Source organism: Stylophora pistillata, chromosome 7, assembly GCF_964205215.1.
Source record: "Stylophora pistillata chromosome 7, jaStyPist1.2, whole genome shotgun sequence".
In the NCBI taxonomy this organism is placed as follows: domain Eukaryota; kingdom Metazoa; phylum Cnidaria; class Anthozoa; order Scleractinia; family Pocilloporidae; genus Stylophora; species Stylophora pistillata.
The window spans coordinates 2,048,844-2,065,211 of NC_142525.1; the positions used below are offsets into that span (position 1 = coordinate 2,048,844).

General features: G+C 39.0%; 1 protein-coding gene and 1 pseudogene across 2 annotated transcripts in view; both read left to right on the forward strand.

The window, feature by feature from the left end:
• Nucleotides 1-16,368, forward strand: part of LOC148726108 (uncharacterized) — a 137,922-nt gene that overhangs the window by 92,665 nt on the left and 28,889 nt on the right. The gene's annotated exons all lie outside the window — the stretch shown is intronic.
• On the forward strand, nucleotides 1,639-5,168 carry LOC148726117 (flavin-containing monooxygenase 5-like; annotated as a pseudogene). Its single transcript, XR_015990179.1, has 2 exons — nucleotides 1,639-2,001; nucleotides 2,635-5,168. The product of XR_015990179.1 is annotated as a flavin-containing monooxygenase 5-like (transcript).

Below are 16,368 nucleotides of genomic sequence, written 5' to 3' on the forward strand. Positions count from 1 at the left end.
CCAAGGTATCTATATTCAAAGTTTACGTGGCGTGACTCTGCTTATGACCTCAGGGACTCTGAAAATAAACTTAATGTTCCACTACCGCGCACTAATTATTACAGAAAAAGCTTTAGCTACAATGGCGCCACATTATGGAACAGTTTACCACGCGATATAAGGAACACAGAGTCTCTGGGGTTATTTAAACGTAAGATCAATGACATTTTTAAAGTCTAACGCACGGCATTCACGGAAAACAGCTTTAGTGTTATAGTATGTAGTTTTAATTTTAAATATCTTAGCGTATGTGATATGTATTTTTATAGGCTGATGAATTGATCGTGTCTAAATAAAGATTACAATACAATACAATACAATACAAGATGAGGGTGAATGTGGTAGAACAGGGGTTACCTAGGGTAGACGACGGTGAAAGTGGTAGAACATGGGTTAACTAGGGTAGATGAGTGTTAGCGTGGTAGAATATGGTTAATCAAGGGTATATGGGGATGAACGTAGTAGAACATGGGTAAATTAGGGTAGATGTGGGTTAATGAGGGAGAACAAAGGTAAATGATATAACAAGGTTACATAGGACATATCGTGCTACATACATGAATGTAATAATACGTAGTATTAATGTGTATTAGTTATTGGGACATGATATGGATCTAACATGAACGCTTTACCCTGTTCTAGTGCATTCTGCTGTTGAAGTTGGCGCCATCTTGAACAAACTTGAATTAAAAATGGCGCGAAAGAGTGACTTCCAAATATGGTGAGCGTAGATTAAATTTGTACCTAGTAGGGTAGGGAAAGTAGATCACGAGTTAGTCAACTGTTTCACAGTTTTTGTGTTATGCTCCATGACCTCAAAGGTCGAAGTGCACTCACTCGTAAGGTAAAGGTCTTTTGACCGCCCGCATCGTCCCGATTGCCTCAGCTAGTCATGCATGTGGTACACATTTATTTCCCATGCATTACTGGAAGAGTATCAAAACTCATTCATGTATTTATAAGGTAGTGTTTTAATACCGATATCAAATAAGCCGTTTATGTGCATTTTTATCCAAAATTACAATTCAGCGCATGATCAGATCACAACACCAGAATCTTCGTTCCTACACTTTGTGATGGGTGTGTAGGTTCTTTAATGTCTTTAATGTCCCGTGCATGTACAGAGAACATGCAGGGGACGGGGCCTACGGTTTTCTATCCTTATCCGGGAATGCCAGAATGACTAACACAGAAGTGTGTAGGTTCTTTAACTTCCCCATTAACCAGTACAGAGAAGATGCACGGGACAGGGCTTACGGTTTTCTATCCTTATCCAGGAATACCAGAATGACTAACACAGAAGTGTGTGGGTTCTTTCACTTCCCCACTAACCATTACAAAGAAGATACAGGAGACAGGCCCTGCAGATTTCGTGTCCTTATGAGAGAAGACTAGAGTGTCTAATCATTTGCAGATGTCATAGCAAGGCAGCACATTCTCCTCAACCATTTTAAGACCCTGAGTGTGGTCCGGTCTGGGGCTGGAACCCTCACTCTCCCGCACAGCAATCTGATGCTCTACAACATAAGCTAACCAGGCAGCAGTTACAAAGCAAGGTTTCCTTGTATTCCTACAATTTAAGAAAGAGATATTGGAGAGGGGTGCAAGAGGAGCACTTGTTTAAATATTGTGCCCTAGTGGGTGGGCGCTTATTCAGGGAAGGGTGCTCATTAGAGCTCAGGCTCTTGTTTGAAGCAATACAGTAGACCTATTTTTCTTCCCTGAGCACTTTAATGTTACTTGATTTATCACTATATTTTTATTTAATTTTTAAGGTTAAAAGATGAGCTTTCATTTAGACTATGATGTTGCAGTTATTGGAGCAGGGATTTCTGGGATAGCTGCAGCAAAATGTCTGTTGGATGACAAATTCAAAATCATTGTTTTTGAACAGACTGACCATATTGGAGGTCTGTGGCATTTTACAGAGCATGGATATGGAGTTATGCGGTTCACTCATATGTATGTAGGAAAAATAACATTACTTGTTGTACAAACTGCTGTGTTTAAAAAGATCTCCATTCCTGAAAAAAACTGTAACTTCACCTGTATCACATTTCAATAACTTTTTATGTGGGTTTGGCATCGCCAATCAGCTGCTGAAATGTCACTTGTCAGGTTCATTCATCGACAATGTCATCTTTTCTCATCAGTAAAGGTCTATGGTGTTCATGTGATAAACAAAATAATACATGGTTGCTTGTAGAAATGGAATTTCTCTTGTAGTGCTCAACTCACTTCTCATGTTGAACTCAAAGCAGTCTATTGTAACCTACCCTGTAATTCCTTGAAGTGATTAACATGTGACTTCTCCCTAGAACATCTATACATTATCCAACAAACAGGTAATGAGAATACACAAACTTTTCAGGTAGAAGTTGTCTTGATCCAACGACAAATTTTCATTTCTCATTTACAAGGAATTGTACAGCAGCTGTACGGGAGAATTGACAATCAGATCTCAGGAGTGAAACGGTCCAGTGACTTGGGGCATTTTTTTCCGTGCACCCAGGCTTCAGTTTAAAGTTTAATTACCGGCATATCTCGTACTCACATGAGTCACTGAATGCTAAACTCAGTATCTTTGTTCCACAGAAATGTCTCAAAACACAACTACTGCTTCTCTGACTTCCCGTTTCCTGACGACATTCCTGATTATCCTCACCACTCGCACATGGCAGAATATATCAACAACTATGCTGGACATTTTGGTATCAGAGAACATATAAGTTTCAAAACGAAGGTGGTTCCCATTGTGCAGCTCCCTAAGAGATGGAAAATAACATGGGTGAAAGTGGACAGTGCAGGAATGCATCAAGTTGGTTCTAAGGAAACCTTTGTCAAGTGTGTTACCATAGCAACTGGGCATCATGCCAAACCAAACTTGCCTCACTTTGATGGTCAGGAAACATTCACAGGCAGAATACTCCATAGTGTTGACCATAAAGATGCAATCAGCAATGAAGTCATGGGAAAAAAGTTTGTGGTTGTTGGTATTGGAAATAGTGCTGTAGATGTTGCAGTCAATGTGGCAGAATTGGGAAGAAAAAAACCCGTGTGTATTTCAACAAGATCTGGTGCATGGATTAAACCCAACTATGTCCATGGTTACCCAACTGATCATTATGCCTGTCGTTTGTTCTTTTGGCTTCCATGGAGTTTATCAAATTTTGTCTTTCAGTTGCTAGTTCAAAGTGTAGTGGGAAGCCCTTGGCGCTGGAATTTAAACCCCAAAATGAAAGCTCGTTAAACCCAACCCACTGTAAGCCCTACGCTCATTCATCACATTCAGAGGAGGAACATTGAAGTGAAACCTAACATTGCAGCATTAGATGGAAACAATGTTACTTTTACTGATGGGACAAAAACAGCATCTGATGTTATAGTCTGTTGTACTGGGTATCATATTGATCTGCCATTTTTAGATGACAAAGTTAAAGCTCAAGTTTTGGAGGAAAGCACCAACAAAATGAAGCTCTTCAAAAATGTTTTTGCTCCAGAAATTGGAGCCTCATTAGCATTCGTAGGTTTTATGCAGCCAGCTTCTGGTGGTCTACTGTCAGTTCCTGAAATCCAAGCTCAATGGTTTTCAGAGCTGTGTAAAGGAACCATCAAACTCCCTTCGATAGAGAAAATGTTCCACAACATGAAGCAAGACCAGCAAATAAGTGAGAGCATCTACTATGCCTCAGCAAGACACACCATTCAACAAGACCCCATTCCTTACATTGACGAGATAGCATCTTATTTCATTGCAAGGCTGCAGCTATGGAGACACCCCTCCTTGGCTTGGAATTTGATTATAGGTTATTGTGGGCAGCTCAGTGGAGACTGCAGGGTCCACACAAGTGGAGCAAGGCTAAAGAAGTTATACACTCTGTTCCCATCACCACACTCATGTATTATGGAGCCATCACTTTCCTTGTGTTGGTAATGTTCATTGTAACCTTTATCATTCTTAAATTTTGTTAAACCAGAAACTTCACACCCTAACATCAACATGCATATTCTCCCTACTGTTCTCTATACATTTCCTAAAGTATTGACAAGGAGAATTTGTTTAATGATCAAGAGCTTCTCCAGGTGGTGATCATTTCCTTAATTCTCAGGACCTTGATGTGTGATCCAGGGATGATATTGTAAGGAGAAATTGGATGCTGGTCACTCTTGGATTCAAAGGGTTACCATGACATTTTTTCCACTCTTCTTGTCTGTTAGATTTTATACTCTTTTTTTTTTTCTTTGGTTTTTCTTCTTTTTTTTTTCAATAAGAAAATAGGGAACAAGCAGATGAGCGACCGAGAATTGAGCCACTTTAGTAAATAGCGGTTACCGACGAAGAAATTAACTAAATTATCAATCAGAATCTTACTTAGGAGGATCATATTGAGCACATGCGTAATAAGATAAACAAGAAGCTAGGCCTTTTGTGGCGCATCAAGTCGTGTCTCCCTCTAAGCGCAAGGATAACTTTTTTTAATTCTTTTGTTCTGCCCCTTTTTGACTACGGCGATATTATATGAGGAGACCGGGGCAACACTACACTTATGGCGGAGGTACAGATCCTTCACAACAAGGCTGCGCGAATCATTTTAGATCTTCCTCCCCACTGCTTCCGCGAGCGATGCACTTTCAAAGCTCAATTGGAAACCTCTAGAAAGGCGGAGAGCAGAGCATCGGGGTATTTTTATGTTTAAGGTAGTTAAACAGGCCCGCAAATTAAGGTAGTTAATAACCTTTTTATGCACACTTTTCACTACTCTTTTAACAGCAACTATCATAACTATAATACACGATCCAAGCGAGATATCCGCAAATCATTCGCACACAGAAGATGGGGGGACTGGATAACAATAAATATTGCAGCGAACGCTTTGAATGCCTTACCCCTTTCCCTAAGAGATGTGCCCACCTTAAGCCTGGTATCAAGAAAGCACTATTTTAATTAGTTTCGTTTTTCGCATGTTAATTTTCAAATTAATGTAGTTTTATCTTCATATTTTTCGATATGTATTTTTTTCTTTTTATTCTTAATTATATTTTATGTAGTTACCTTTAAAGGACCCCTCTGAAAAACCACTTTTTTGTGATGTTGGCATCCTCAATAAAGATTAACTATTATTATTAAACCGAACAACGTTTTTTAAAGTATTGTATCACTCCTAAAAAATGTCGAATCATACACGTAATGTTTCAGTGATAGTAAGGATCATATGAAGAGTGATGAAGAAATTTTGTTTTGATTCGAAGTCAGAAAAATGAGTTTGCTCAATAATGACGAAACTCGTGAGCTGTCAGCGCTTAATTTTTTCTTATACCAACAAATTAAATCTAGCAAAATATGTGCTGTTTTAAAATCCTTTAACAAATAGAAGTTATTTTTCCAGAATGTCAGTGTATTAAAGAGACTTGTGCCTCTCTATTAAATAGAGGTTACCGACGAAGAAATTAATTAAACCGAACAAAATATTAAAAATAAATTTTCAAAATATTAAAATCGTAACGGCGGCCAATTTACCATTTCAACTTTGTTGATATATTCAAATTATTTCAAAATATTAGATTACTCGCGGAAAATGTCGAATTCTTGACGTAATCTTTCAGTGACAGCGTAATGAACATTGAAACAAAGGACTGATTACGCAATTACCTTCGTTGTGATTTAAAGGAGCAGGAGTTCTATTTTGTTTCATTATCGAGCTTACCCCTATGTTTTTCGTGTGATGTTGTTCACAGATTGAATCGCTTACGTAGCTAGTCGTTCCTGTTTGAACCGGTTTACAAGGATAGCCTTCTTAGAGAAAGCCCCCCTTATTATTTCGGAGTTGCAGTTAGGGGATCGAAGGAGTCACATCAGAGTATTTTAGTAACGTTTTGTCTGTTCGAGTTACGCAACGTTGGAGTTTCTTTACGGCTCTAAGACAACTTCAGATGTAAGTCTCAGTCTATTGTATTCCGTTTTGTTTTCCTTTCATTTTCTTTTGTAATTAGTCTTGCCGCTTTTCCTTATCCTGTACATTGTAATTTTCTTCTTTTAGTTTCACCACACGTGTAAAAAATACTGAGAAGTTAATCAATGCTTTACCATATTGTAACTTCATATGGGAAGACGAAATAAAATGAGTAGTTCTTCAATAATATACGTAAAATTCGGGTCTGTGGTTTTCCTTCGAAGTACCAGTTGTTGAGGTGAAGGTACTAGCCACACTTCCTATCTCGTCTTGATGTTCTCCGGTGTTTTTTGGTGCTTCTTATTTTATCTTGTTAGTTCGACATTCGCACTCGATACATATTTGAGTTCTCTCCTTTTGTGATTTCTGACTCACAGCCACTTGCACATTATTTTTTCAGTTTTTTTTTTCAGAGAATAATAATAATAATAACTTTTATTTATATAGCGCTCATATCCTGAGCTCATGGCACTTTATGACACTTTGCGGGGGACTTTACCAGACTGCTAAGCAGCTTACAATCGATTAAAGGCGAATCTAACAGATGCCCCCTCCCCCCAATTCCCAGTAAACAGGCCAGACCACATCACAGTAATCTCGTGAGTGGGTTCTGTAACGTCCCCTGCCTAACCAAATTAACCAATTAATAGATGCAGTAGACGGGACCTACGGTTTATTCGTCCTTATCCTAGAAGACTAGAATGTCTATACATTTCTTGATGTTATTAATATTATTATTAATTATTAATTATTAATATTATTATTAATAGGCGAATGTAACAGATGCCCCCTCCCCCCAATTCCCAGTAAACAGGCCAGATCACATCACAGTAATCTCGTGAGTGGGTTCTTTAACGTCCCCTGCCTAACCAAATTAACCAATTAATAGATGCAGTAGACGGGACCTACGGTTTATTCGTCCTTATCCTAGAAGACTAGAATGTCTATACATTTCTTGATGTTATTAATATTATTATTAATTATTAATATTATTATTAATTATTAATTATTAATATTATTATTAATAGGCGAATGTAACAGATGCCCCCCCCCCCCCCCCAATTCCCAGTAAACAGGCCAGATCACATCACAGTAATCTCGTGAGTGGGTTCTTTAACGTCCCCTGCCTAACCAAATTAACCAATTAATAGATGCAGTAGACGGGACCTACGGTTTATTCGTCCTTATCCTAGAAGACTAGAATGTCTATACATTTCTTGATGTTATTAATATTATTATTAATTATTAATATTATTATTAATTATTAATTATTAATATTATTATTAATAGGCGAATGTAACAGATGTCCCCTCCCCCCAATTCCCAGTAAACAGGCCAGATCACATCACAGTAATCTCGTGAGTGGGTTCTTTAACGTCCCCTGCCTAACCAAATTAACCAATTAATAGATGCAGTAGACGGGACCTACGGTTTATTCGTCCTTATCCTAGAAGACTAGAATGTCTATACATTTCTTGATGTTATAGAAAGATAGCACATTCTCCTCAGTTGTTTGAAGACCTTGAGTGTTGGTCCGGCCGGGGCTTGAACCCTCGACCTCCGGCACAACAGTCCCGCTCAGTCCGGCAGTTAGCCCAAAATCAGAACATATCGTGTTTGTTCTTTGTTTTCCGTTAAATTTTTTATCACTACGTCGTTGATCTCTTCACAAAGAAACTCCGGGGAAGTAGGATCCGTTATTCAGAGTATACACAATTTCTGATGCATATACTGAACAAACACGCTGCAGTTTCGCGTATTCCTCGCGTGCCTCCTTGATGTAGCCTTTATTTAGCTTAAAAGCACAAACCCAGAGTTTTCAACACGCATCGGGTAAGCGACGAGTTGGATTGAAGTTACGAAAAAAAAAATGGCGAACGATTTAAATTATTTTCCTGATGACGAAGAGTCGGAATGGCTGGCGAATATTGATCCAAGTTTATTAGATAAATCAAACGAAGAAAAGCAGTTCGACGACAAGTTTCATCATTTATTGAGGAAACTATGTCACGCATTTCACGAAAATAAATATCCGCGAAATTCACCCTCACTGAAAAAACCATTTGGCGTGTTGGATTAAAAAATAACTCATTAAACATTTTGTTGTGTAGTATCCCTGAGCATTTTTACTCGCTATTTGTATTTTGACTCGACCTACGAGCTCCGCGTCAAAATACGGCAAAACTCGAAAAAATACTCCGCGATACTACACAACAAAACATTTGATAACATATCTATCCAAATGTGCTTTGCAGAGTACAAACAACGCTCAAGACAAGTAAATTAAAATATCTCGCGGTATTTGTACTCCAGAGTACCAGTAAGACATTCCCCCGCACTGAAATAGCAATTTGGCATGTTAGATAATAATTCTCTTATTAAAAGTTTTGTTGCGTAGTGTTGCTGTGTATTTTTACGAGTTGTGCCGTGTTTTTCTAAATACGGCACAATACTGGTTGGGCCTCCTCGTGTTTGGTCAGAAATGCATGGTTTCACTTTCCTATGAGTGTCCGCCGTATATTTTCAAAATAGAGCACAACTCGTAAAAATACTCAGCGATACAACACAACAAAACGTTTAATAAGATACATATATATTCAAGTGTCTGTTTGTCGGACAACGCTTTTCGAGGTAACCCCTTTTTTAGAACTATGGGTTTGCGGAAAGGCCGGCGGTAAAAATCGTCTATGTTTTGACGGTTGACAAATGACCACATTGAGACCGTCTTGAAGCGGGGACGAAAGTTTTCAGTTCTATTTCAGAGGAGTAAGCATCTTTTTAAAAATAACAAGAAGAAAGAGCGGGTGTATAATGGTGGTTATTGTTATTTGGAGAATACTACGGTGGCTTCAAAGTACGGTGGCTTCAAAGGGACACACACTTTCCTCTCTCTTTTTTTTTCACTTGCGACTTAGCTGCTGCTTTCTTGCGACTTAGCTGCGACTTTCTTGCTACTTTCTTGCGACTTAGCTGCGACTTTCTTGCTACTTTCTTGCGACTTAGCTGCGACTTTCTTGCTACTTTCTTGCGACTTAGCTGCGACTTAGCTGCGACTTTCTTGCTACTTTCTTGCGACTTAGCTGCGAGTTTCTTGCTACTTTCTTGCGACTTAGCTGCGACTTTCTTGCTACTTTCTTGCGACTTAGCTGCGACTTTCTTGCTACTTTCTTGCGACTTAGCTGCGACTTAGCTGCGACTTTCTTGCTACTTTCTTGCGACTTAGCTGTGAGTTTCTTGCTACTTTCTTGCGACTTAGCTGCGACTTTCTTGCTACTTTCTTGCGACTTAGCTGCGAGTTTCTTGCTACTTTCTTGCGACTTAGCTGCGACTTTCTTGCTACTTTCTTGCGACTTAGCTGCGACTTTCTTGCTACTTTCTTGCGACTTAGCTGCGACTTAGCTGCGACTTTCTTGCTACTTTCTTGCGACTTAGCTGTGAGTTTCTTGCTACTTTCTTGCGACTTAGCTGCGACTTTCTTGCTACTTAGCTGCGACTTTCTCGCGACTTAGCTGCGACTTTCTTGCTACTTTCTTGCGACTTAGCTGCGACTTTCTTGCGACTTAGCTGCGACTTTCTCGCGACTTGGCTGCGACTTTCTTGCTACTTTCTTGCGACCTAGCTGCGACTTTCTTGCTACTTTCTTGCGACTTGGCTGCCTGGTGCATCAGCCGGCCAGGTTGTTTGATTTGAAAATAACGTAGACTCCTATAAACAATAGGTAGTCTGTTTTGCCTTGGCTTTACAGTATAGCTATGAAGTTTTTCGCCGTTTTCACTTTCATTTCGGTGAGCTCTAAATCCCTGGGAGTGCTTCCATCTTACTCTCCGGCAATAAGGAACAATGCAGTAATGCGCGACGAGATGATCAAGGACTACTTCAATCTTGGGCTTACTGTACCTGAAATTGCATTATTTCTCGTAAGTGTACATGGTATCGGGATCTCCTTAAGACAATTGAAAAGAATACTCAGACGGTTGGGATGTACAAGACGTCGGCATCGAAGTAATTTGAATGCGGTGGTAGAAGCAGTCGAGGAGGAACTCAAGAGGAGTGGAAGCCTTCTCGGATATAGAGCAATGCATCGGAGACTCATCAATCAGCACGGTCTTGTTACTACGAGGGAAGTCGTTCGACATGTTTTGAGGGTTTTTGATCCTGAAGGGGTGGAGCATAGGTCACAGCATAGACTACGACGACGAATTTACAGGTGTAAAGGACCAAATTACTTATGGCACATTGACGGCTACGACAAACTAAAACCGTTTGGATTCTGCATTCATGGTGCAATTGATGGCTTTAGTCAAAGGATCCTATGGCTGGAGGTTGCATCTTCGAACAACGACCCTCGTATAGTAGCTCAATATTTCTTAGACTATGCAAGACAGTTAGGAGGTACGGCAAGGATTGTACGTGGAGATAGGGGATCTGAGAACAGGAACCTAGCAGCTATTTAGCGTTTCTTTCGGCGGTCCATGAGTGACGAATTTGCAGGCGATAAAAGTTTCATGTATGGGAAATCTACAGCAAACCAAAAAACTGAAGCATGGTGGGGACGTTTGAGGCAAGGATGTGCAGAATGGTGGATTACATTTTTTAAGAATGGCTGCCTGTAAGGATCGAGAATCGTCCGTCAGCGACCATTTTGGCGAATTGCTCATACTTTGCTCAACGATACCCTTTGGTAAACTGTTTTCAAAAATCAAGTTTAAAAGTTCCGACGAGTGTTAATTTTTCAGAAATTTGCGAAAATTTGAAAACGCGGTTTAAGTGCGGTTTTCCGCCTGGCAAATTGTCCAAAATTCACTGCAAAACCCAAGCTCCGTTGAAGGCTTAAAATGAATTCAGTTAACACCAAACTTCACACGTTTTAAGAAAAAGTCTTCCCATTCATTTGTGTTATGTTAATTTTTCCGTACACAGCTATATTGTGATTTTTTTTTTTGTCCCTTAAGCAACACCCTCAAAAGGTGCTGTACATGGGGCGAAAAATAGGTAAAATTTAACGCGATAAAAGTATACCTGGTACATAATTTTTTAAATTTTTAACTAGATATTCGTAATAAAATGTCATTATTCAATACCTGAGTAAAATTTGAAGCTTTGAATCGGAACGCTTCCTTTTGAAAATACCACAAATGTTTGTGTCCTGGGCGAGCAAAGACATATGTTGTGTAAACAAACGCTAATCTAATTATTCCCTGCCAGGTAGAAAAAGGTTTTGAAATCAACTTTAAGTTTTAAAACTATGATATCTCTTGCTCATTTTGTTGAACGACTCTTTTAACCATTTTGGTGAATTGCTCATATTTCGCCCAAAGAAACCTTTCAGTAAACCCTTTTCAAAAATCATGTTTTTAAGTTCCAGCGATTCTTAGCTTTTCATAAATTTACGAATATCTGAAAACGCGGTTTCAGGTTACCTGAGTTCAGGCTCCGCATGTCGCACAGTCAAAAATTAACTGCGAAAACCAAGCTCCGCTCAAGGCTTAAAATAAAATCAGTCAAACTTCACACGTTGTAAGGAAAGCTATTCTTATTCAATTCTGGTGAGTATAATTTTTCGGGCACATCAATTTTGGGATCACTTAAGCCCTTGAAAGAACATCCTTACAGACTACGCAAAATGGCGTTGAAAACAGGTGATATTTCGCGCGAAAAAAATGTAGCTGTTACCTGACACTTTGGATTTTTAACAATATATTCGTCAAACAATGCTATTTCCATTCACTGTGCAATTTTTGATGCTCTGAATCGCATTGCTTCCTTTCGAAAATGTCAGAAGTGTTCGTGACCTGAGCGAGCAAAATTATGCAAAGTGTGTAAACAAATAACTAATTTAACCATACTGAGTTGTTAAGTATCCAAATTAAATTCGTTCTCCGTTGTAGTGACTTATAGCTTGTAAAATGTAGAGAGACAGGTCAAAAATTTTGCGAGATGTTTTATAAGGTTCTCCAAAACATTTTTGGGCTGAAAAATCTGCAAGTGAAGTACACATTACATTACCACCTTCTCACATTCAAGTAATGCAAAAGATACATTCGAAAGAAGTTCCTTAAGACTTGATTCCACACTGATAATCTAAATACTTTTTATCTTTTACAATGAGAACTCATTTTGTGTAAGTATAAATACAAAGAAAGGCGCCTTATGACCTTCAAAGTAATTTAATACAAGAGAACAGGTGTTATTCTCCTGGTAAGAAAAAGGTTTTGAAATCAACTTTAAGTTTGGAAATTTTTAGCTATTATGCCACAAGATATTAGGTGAAAGGGAAATCATGCATTCAGAGTTGCGTGAGAGCAGAAAGAAAATAAAATCAGTGTCGAAAATGTACATACGGTTGTTACATCGATCACCATTATGCAAATTACGACCTCAGCTGTAGGAAAACTATGATATCTCTTCCTCAGTTTGTTGAAAGACTCTTAAACAATTCAATGGTTGTTTTTCATATATATATAGAGATAATATGTATATATTGATCAATAATTCCTGAGAATGTAGGGGGAGAACAGCATTCTGTACAAGCATTTCAGTGTACCAATGCGAATTATTTCTATTTATCACAACCGACGTCCGATCCCAGCAAATACGCACCACATGAGACCCTAAATGGGCTGTCATAAATATACCAAAGACTGAAAAAAACAAAAACTTCACTCAAGGTCTGATAACCACACGATAACACTTTTACACTTCAATCTCAGATTTACTACAAAGGGCAAAGGATAGTGTGTCAGTATACCCAGTATACTGTGGGAAAGGAAGATTCTCGTGTTTCTCTGAAAGAAGGCTGGGCTCTCAGAGTAATAAAGAAGGCTTACAGATTCAACGAAAAACAAAAGTCGTACCTTCTGTCTAAATTTCGAATAGGGCAGACGACAGGCCACAAGTTTGACGCTGAGGTAGTTGCTCGAGATATGCGGCGTGCCCGGGGCACCGATGGTGCACGACAAGAAATTTCCAGTCATCGGAATCCCTCACAACTACCCAGATCACCTCTTTCTTCTCAAGACAGAGTGCGTTAGTACGCCAATGAGATGCTGATGACAGTGATATCCGAGCAGCTCAGGAGGAGAGTAATTTTAGCGAGGCAAAGGAGACTGTCACGTCAATACAACTTGACCATCCCCTGATCAACGATCAGTACGATCTTTGTGAAATGGCTCTAAAGGACTCTTTGAAAATCTTGAGGCTACCCATGTTGCAGCACATGTGTGAAGATCTTGGCCTCAATATACCATCAAAGCCCATTCGTAAAAAGGCCCCGTACTTGGCTCTACTGAAAGAGATTGTCAGCAAATGTACTTACCAAAAGTCATCATGATGCTGACTTTCTCTTTTGTTTAGCAGAACAGGAAAGTGAGGAAGAAACGAATGAACGGCGTATCGTTCCTAATCGTCAGTTAGTGGTTATCTTATTTTTTAAAAATGCACGTAGGCCGGATCAGAAGTTGTTGCGTTTTGTTTTGTTTTTCTTTTAATCATGCCAGTATGGACCCTCACTTTTCTTTTCTGGTCTTCACGTAAGTAATGAAGTTTACTCATCTGGTAGCCGAAATATGCAAACTGACGGATGCGGGAGTATCCAACCTACATTTCTATTCGCTCATGTTTTAATGCGGGATTTCTTTCTCTAATTTAACGACGTCGTCCTTTCAGTTGCGGTTTTTTAAACGCGCGTATGTTCAAGCACCCCCAAAACGTTTCCAATTACGTTACGTTGCGTGACATTAATAATTACCAGGAGAATAACACCTGTTCTCTTGTATTAAATTACTTTGAAGGTCATAAGGCGCCTTTCTTTGTATTTATACTTACAGAAAATGAGTACTCATTGTAAAAGATAAAAAGTATTTAGATTATCAGTGTGGAATCGCGTCTGGCAAGATGGATATCGCGAGATGCAACGACATGGAATAAAATTTCATGACTGTATACCCGGAGAAAAACAGTTAGAGCAATGATTTTCTAAAGACGGTGGATTGTTGGTGATGGATGATCTTATGACAGAAGGAGGGAATGAGAAAGAGGTGTTGGATCTTTTCACCAAACATTCTCATCACCGCAACATTACTGTCCTTTACTTGTGTCAAGACATGTTTCCACCAGGCAAATACGCTAAAAGTATTTCCAGGAATGCTCATTACGTGGTCGCTTTCAAGAATCCGCGTGATCAACTAGGACTTAAAAATTTATTGTTGCAAGCTTTTCCGATGACAAGGCAAGATATTATGCAAGTGTATTTTGAGGTCACACAACGACCATTTGGATATATCACCCTAGATTTACACCCGGCTAGTAATGATGCGAGGCGATTATACAGTCATCTTTTAAAGCATGAAGGATGTATGCGGTTTTACACTAAGAAAAATGAGCTTTGCGGCTCTTCATAAAACATTGAATGCTAATGTCATTTCTTTATTTTTTGTGCATTTTAATGAGACATATCATTTACATTTACATCAAAACTCTCGGGTAGAATAAAAGATTTTACTTAATTGTTTGGTTTCTTCCTCTCTCCTCCTCCTCCTCCTCCTCTTCGCTACCCTGGCTCCAGAGGTTTCTCTTTTTCTCCCTGTTTACAATCCTTTCGGGCTACGAAGCAGCGAGATTGGCCGAGCTGCGTAGCAGAGTCTCTTTTTCTCGGAGCCGCGAGAAAGGATTGTAAACAGGGAGAAAAAGGAGAGAAAAAAGAGAAACCTCTGGAGCCTGGGTACCTCTTCGCGCGCGCCTCCGGAAAAAACGCAGCCTCTGGCTGCGTCTGTGTGTTTTACCCGAGCGATACCATGTTGGAATATTATTCAAAAAACTAATCAAGGGTGACCATGAATGCTGTCGATAGTTTAGACATTACATGGCAAACAAATCAAACGTAGTCGTCATCGAACTAGAAAGTATCGCAGTTAAAAAAAATTTCTTTTACCGATAAGGAGTCTTTGAGAAGAATGATGTGACATGCTAGAGCAACTATGACTCCTCATCATTTCAATCACAACATTAGAGATTCCAAAGAGACCGCAGCCAATGAAGCATTTAAACATGATGACACATTTCAAGAATACAGGAAACAAATTATGACATCCATTTATAATTACACAAAAACATATATTAAATCATTGTAAAAATTAATTTTTTCTTGTAAAAGTCTGTATGCAAGCGTGTGAGATAATAATACATGTTTTGATTTGAAAAATTAACTCATTTTATCTGCGGTTTAATCCCTCCACCATCTTGGATTTCATTGTTTCCTTTGTTTCCGACGCCATCTTGGATTTCATTGTTTCCGTTATTTTTTAAACTCCAACCCTCCCCCTAAAAAAATCTCTCGTACACCTGAATCATTTACCCTAAAAAACACACTCCCCTACACCTACACCCTATCCATACATTATCATCCAATCCCTTAAAACCCCTCTTACACCTACATCATATGAATACATTATCTCTCGGTTGAGTCACTCGGATCCAGGCTCTGCGGGATTCGGCGGTAAGGCGCCATAGACTACTTTTGTGGATGCTCTATCTATTGTCCTAGTATATCATTGTGCGTGATTGTGGATACTCCTCCTCCTCAATTGTGAACTTTATAGCTACATTCCCCTTATACATTTCCCTCTAATTTTCAAATTGTGGATACTCGCAATCTGTGTACTCTACCGTGTTGTCATATATGTGTATCGACTTAATCCCTTCGCCATCTTGAATTCTATTGTTCTCATTGTTTGAGATTCTGATTGCTAGGGTTTGAACACGCGTAAACCTACACGCTGTCTTACCTTACCTTCACCGCGATTGTGGATACTCCTCAATTATGAACTTTATAGTCACATTTCCCCATACATTTCCCTCTAATTTTCAAATTGTGGATACTCACAATCTGCGTACTCTATCATGTTGTCATATATGTGTGTCGACTTAATCCCTTCTCCATCTTGAATTCTATTGTTCTCATTGTTTGAAATGATTGTTAGGGTTTGAGCACACGTAAACCTACACATTACCTTACCCTACTTTTTCCGTGATTGTGGATACTCTATCTATTGTCCTAGTATATCATTGCACGTGATTGTAGATACTCCTCCTCAAGTGTAACCTTTGTACCAACATTTTCCCATACATTTCCTTCTAATTTTTCGAACTGAGTACACCTATTGTCCCAGAATCCCCATATATCTACTACTGAGAACCCGTACTAAATAATTAACTAGGGAATGGTTCACATCGTATTTTGCTATTTTGATAGAGGCCTTAGGTAGCATTTTAACGCGAACGACTACGGAAAAAATGGAAGTTTTGTCACTTTCCTTTCTGTTTCTGAATTTTTCCAAAACTTTTGCACTTATAGCGAGGGCTCTACTGTATTTTGCCTTGG